This window comes from Nipponia nippon, unplaced genomic scaffold (genome assembly GCF_047370975.1).
Source record: "Nipponia nippon isolate SJK-2023a ecotype South Korea unplaced genomic scaffold, ASM4737097v1 scaffold_4, whole genome shotgun sequence".
Lineage (NCBI taxonomy): Eukaryota > Metazoa > Chordata > Aves > Pelecaniformes > Threskiornithidae > Nipponia > Nipponia nippon.
In genome coordinates, this window is record NW_028262358.1 from 62,487,176 (window position 1) to 62,493,269 (window position 6,094).

Sequence of the window (6,094 nt, forward strand, 5' to 3'; positions counted from 1 at the left end):
CTTACTGTTTCCTTTATTTGAAGTTTAAATGATCACAAAAGTCTTATTTTTGTAATGTTTACTTCTTAATAGCGAGCATGTGCATTCTTATATGTATTTTGGAAATCAACTATTTGTCTTTGTCATGCTAATTTACCCAAAAGACTGTAGGCTACTGTTAGAAGAATTTTGGTTTCACTTGTCTGTCAAATCTAGAATGTGCAATTTAAAAACACTTTCTACTCCTGATCAACAAGTTTACTCCTTCCAAGTAACTTAAGATTAGGAGTAGTGCAGTCTCTGGAGTGATTCCAGTAAGAACAGTCATACCTTACGAATTCAGATTGTCTTAGAAATGGCTGTGCAGATTGAGCAGAGTCAGAACAAATGGAGAAACTGGAATTTATGCTGCATTAATTAATTAATTGTCTGCATTAATTACTACATTTAAATTTATAACACAGACTGAGTTTTAGTAATGGATTAGGTTTTTTATTAACCCATCATGAATTAATTACAGTCAAAACAGTTTTCCTGAGGTTTTGGGGTTTTTTATCTCATTTGAACACAGCTCTCACCTTCAGTTTTTCTAACTTGTCCATTTGTGTAATTGGACAATGACGGGGCAGCTGATCAGGCTGAAAACTCATTCTTTGTTTTTTGGGGGCAAAGAAGTTTTCTGCTATCCAGCCACAGCTTAAAAGAGGAAAGGCATTACATGCAGAGAAAGAACAGACAAACCAGGTGGTTCTGCCAGCCAGCTCACTGTGTTCTGCAGAATTAATCCCACAGTTGTCAAATATTTGCAACGTGTGCAGCAATGTCAAGTCTTACCCAGCTTTTTCCTGTGCCGACATCTCGAGTAGCGCAGACTCAGAAAGGTTGCTTAAATAACTTATGCCCCTTCAAAAATACCTTTCCACAAAGAGTATATAGAATCCTTTCAGATTGAAAATACAGAATGAAAAGAATAAAAATCTAATACACTCTATTTTCTTTCTGGGTATGGCTGTTTTGTGTCATGTTTGGGGGTTTTGAGTTTTGGGGGGGGGGGGTGTTGCAAGTTAGTAGCAGCTCAGTTAATTACAGAAACGGCGGAGGGCATAAGCAGTCTCATCCCAGAAGATGGGAACGGCACGTAGTGGTGTGTGCTTTCTGCTACTAGGTTTGGTAGAGTTGAGGCCTGTGACAACAACAGCCATGCTTGTGCCCTGCTGCAAATGTGATTAAATGCAAGATAAATGATAACGGGTAAGGAAGGGTTGCAAAAGCTTGCCTGAATGGCTAGAGGGCGATGCCGGCACCTGGATGAATGTGAAGAGGCAGAGAGCACCTTTGCCATTCCTCAGTCCATTCTTCCACCTGGGTTCATCCCAGGAATCAGTCTGGCCTTATATCAGGGATTGGTATAGTACCTGCTCCCTCCCCCAAGTCTGAACAGAAACTGGAACAAAACACTCTGAATTTGGGTGATTAATTACTGAGTGACTTTATCAACTGCTTCCAGAGTGTGCAGCAAAACTAGCAATTTTATTTGAGAGATGCCAAATTTCAGTTCCTGTAAGAAAAAGAATACGGAACAAAGCTTTTCGGCAAATAAGTACCGCAGGGTGATCTAAATCCTCTGGTTAAATGGTCACGTTGCAGTAAATTCGAAACTAACACCTCTGAGATGTGTGAAAACTAGTTATGCTGAGCGTGGAGGATTCTGTCCTGAAAAGCTCAGCACACTAATTCCTGAATGGCAGGAGACTGTGCCCACACAAGATCTGAGACACTGGATTAAAAAAAAAAAAAGAGAAAAAAAAAGGCTCATAAAATTACAGTATGTTTACAAATTCAATAGTAATTTGGAGATGATGGTGGTGAAGACTGTTGTTAGAATAGAGTCCTTTTCTAGAGTTCACACTCCTTGGATGATACAGAGATAATACTGAGAATTCGAAAGACAGCGACAGAACTGAGCCCCCGGCTGGAATGTGCGATGCTTACAAAGTTCCACTTGCAGAAGAGATGAGTGAAAGGCAGTTTCTTATTTTTCCTTCTTTTTCTTTTTTCCCTTGGCCAGGAAAACCCCTGGAGCCTGCATGTTTCCAGGTTTTATTGCCCAAAATAGCTACCAGAACCATTTGTTCCTTCTGCAGCCCAAGCCTTGATTACAGATGTGGAGGCAGGCATCCCAGTTCCTTCTGCCTCTTCCCTCAGCGCACACCTCCCAGCCTCTCGCCCTTCTCGTGCTGCGTAGTGAGTCAGCCTGGTGTGGTCTGGATAGGGCTTCAGTGATCAGGCACGGAGACTTCCAACCACCGCCTACGAAAAAATGAATGTACCCTACCCACACTGGTGATATTTCAGGCGTTGCCTCAGCTCCTTCTGGTGGCGGTATGTCGGAGAGAGCGAGCATCGGCACTACCAGGCTTTGAGCCTTCCTTTCTTTACTTTAGTAGGCGGACCAAGAAAGCATGAGCAATGTTTGTGTTGCACCTTTCCAGGCTTATCTGTGGTTTCTGCTGGCTAAAGGATCACCTGGCACCTTTCCTATACTATTAAGATTACCTAAGCAAAACAAACAAACTGGAATATTAATTCCACATGTCTCTAAGCTGGTGGGGTTTTTGTCTGTAGACGATCTGGTGAGGGACCCACAACCTAAAGAAAAATGGGTCTTTTCTCAATGGGCTTAAGCAAGCTACAGCACTCCTTAGCGGTAGAAAAAAAAAATCATATGGCTTTGCAAATGAGAAAAACTGACAATTTAAAAGAAACTTGTCATTTAAATAAAAGGCTTTGAGCTATTTTTGGGTTCGGTATTACCTGCGGTTCCTAATGAATGTTAGCATTGGTTACTAACTTCCTGGTGCAAGTCAGTGTCTCACACATCATTAAATATTGTATGTGCAAATAATGACTTGCTACACAGCGAGCCTTCAGCAGATCTTCATCTTTAATATGTTCAAATATCTCGCTATCAAGGTGCAGCTATGGCATTGGCAATTTCTAATTGTAATCTTTAAAATGTTGACCCAAGCCCTTCAACAGTAAGAGCTGAACAGCTCGTACCTGTGGGCAGGAAGCAACGAAGGCACGCACTGTGCGGTGAAAGTCAGCTTTGCTTCCTCAGAAACTTCTCTGTAAGAACCCGCGTGATGCAATGCTTCTTCCCTGAAGGGCAGGGAAAAAAAATCCAAAAAGTCCCGCCTGCCTGACTGTGGGGTTTTACTTTTTTTTTCTTTCTTTTTTTTTGGTGTGTGTGTGTGTGTGTGTGTGTGTGTAGTGATTCGTTTTCCCTGGCCCCCCTGCGCTGGTGAAGGGCCGTCCTGCCGCACATGACACACCTGAAAAGGCCGAGGGAGCTGGGTCCCTTCAGCTGGGAGAGGCGACTGCTGGGGAGGGGATCTAATTGGAGTTGCCATCTATATAAACATTTGCAGAAAAGACGGACTTTTCTCCAAGGCCTCCAATCAAAACACAAAAAGCAGCTGTCATAAGTTGCAGTGGCGGAATCCCACTTAGATATATGGGGGAAAACCTCAAACTGAAAGCGGTTAAGTGTGGGGTAATACTGCTGTTAGCCCTGCTCGGAGCATTAGGCTGGACTGGATGACCTTCAGAGCCCCCTCCCAAGACAGGTTTTTCTGAGTCCATGCTGGCTAAGCAGAAGGGTGAAAGACTGGAAACTATGGCTCCAATTGAGAGTAGTCTTTCGGGCCAGAATAATCTGAACCACTCATTTTTTATTGTCAGTTTGTGTGAAATGCCACACACGAGAGAGACTTGCCTGGGTATTCTCTGTATGCTTCAGGAGTTTCTCCCCTTCCTTCATCTTCCCACACCCTCATCCAGGTGTTTAAGCGAAACCCGCCCTCACATCCACTGCAAATATCTGAGACTCACATCTGAAAAGCCAAAAATGGTGCTGCAGAAGCAGTTCCAGGGTTAAATTTTCTCTTTTTATGAATGGGAAACAACTCCTTCAAGGGAAAAAGACAAAAAAAACCAAAACCAATGAGGTGGTGCTATCAGATTGGATGAGTCAGGCAGCTTCCAGCAAGAATGTACTTGACTTTTACCTCTGTGTAGCAATATCCAGTCCACAAGGGAAAGAAATCTGTTTACCCAGCATTCAGATAGGTTTTTATTCCAGGAATGCAAAAACGATCTTTTGCCCACGGTTCTATGTTGGTTCACAGAAACATCAGTACTGCTGTTTCACAAAGGTTTGGATCAAAAAGATGCTTCAGTGTAAGCTAGGACGAGTTAGTAGCATAACTAGTTATGTGGACTCTGCTGGAGAAAATAATACATTTTCATTTTCATTTTCTATTTCTTCACAAAGTACTGTTCAGAGTATTCTTAAATAATATTGTTTTTTGAAAGTTCTCATTCATACTTTAAATAGCATTGCAGTGCACGTCATCCTATAGTGTTCCTCAGTTGTTTACATTTTAAAATGTGCTATACATGTGTTCTAAGAAACTCAAGATGTGTATGTATGTACATGGCTGTGTGTGTGTAGCTCGTACTTGTTTGACTGTCACGATTTTTACCACAAAAAGCACTGAAGGAGCATGACTGAAGTTGATGAGTAGGACAATGTTACGGATGCTAATAACCTGGGGATTACCAGCAGCTGTTTCAATAATCACACAAATTATGTGAAGAGTTACTGATTACTTCAGACTGCCAAGCCCAATCGCAGATAAAGCGCTATCAGAGTGCAGCGCGCAGGAAGACCTGAGTTTTTCCGTGGGATAGGCACTTCTTTCCCTGCTTCACCACGTGACAGAGCAGCCCTTTCTGAGCAAAACCCCCTGGCGCCAGGCAGGCTGGCCCTCAGCCCTGCATTCATAGGAGGAACCGCCATCAAAAGCGACTTTGGCAAAGCTCCACGCTTCAGCTCCTGGCAATGGGCTGTTACGTGGGGTACGGGAAGGTGTGTTGGTACAATTCGAGTAAGCAAATACACAACCTGTGACTAAACTTTGATGACATTTCAGTCTGGTGATTGGTTTGTAAAAGTTCCCTATTCCTGCACTTGAGCTCATATAACATGATGAAATACTGATTGCATTTGGTGTGGGGAACTACTTAAAGGTCATTGGATTTTGAAAATGTGTTTGGGAAATGGATAGATATAAAATTCCCAGCCGGTGGTGGCAGGGTGGCCTTTCTGCCTTCTACCTCCATTTTGGTGTTTGGTTGGTTTTTTTTCTGCATTTCTCCTCAGTTCTTTAATTCCCTTAATTGGGTTAACTAGTTAAATATTCAAAGCTACACATCTAGCGTTTTAATATATCTGTTGCAGATTCAGTGCTTGGATAGTGAGGTACAGGCGATCAGCTGAACTGAGAGGCTATGTCTGTGGATCTGACTGAGGCCAGCTTCTTGGTGAGATGTTGTCCAGTTTGCTGAGTACAACTGGTTGCCTTTAAGTAAAAAAAATACCTTCATTTGAACCAGAACTTGCACTTTTTTGACCTGACAGGTGTTTTGCTTCCACCTTTTCCCAAAGTAAAGATGATTGTTAGTCAAATTTTTGTTTCTGCAGACAGGTAGTCTTCACGTCCATTATTTCTTTGGTGGGCGTCATTACATACTGCTGTGCTATGTCATACAAAATGTGCGTTTTTCTCTTCTTGCTTGTCAACATGAGCTTGCAAAAGGGGATTGCATCCTGACTTTTGCCCAGATGCGCTGGTGCATGAGCAGCAAAGTACACGTGGATGTCAGCACCAGGGAGCTTTCAGGGGGGGAAGAGTGAGGGCCAAAGCTGGGCAGCACAGACAGCAGGCTCCCAGCTGCCTCCAGCAGCACCACGATCGCTGCCAGCGACCGACTCAGCTGAGCTTTCCATGCATCCCTAGAGCATGAAACCTGGCTCCCACCGGGCAGGCGTGCACATGGCATGAAAACTTTCACGAACACAAAGCGAGGTTGCTTTTGCTGGGGATCCCTGGGGTCAGGCTCGCAGGGATGTGCGCGTTGGAAAGGCAGGATGCGGAGGACAGCGGCGACAAATGCCAACATTTGTGCAGGCAGCGTCATGGCACACCCGCACCAGTCGGGGCATATAACTCCTGGCAGTTTGAAAGTCCAACGCAGAGTGGCACTTTGG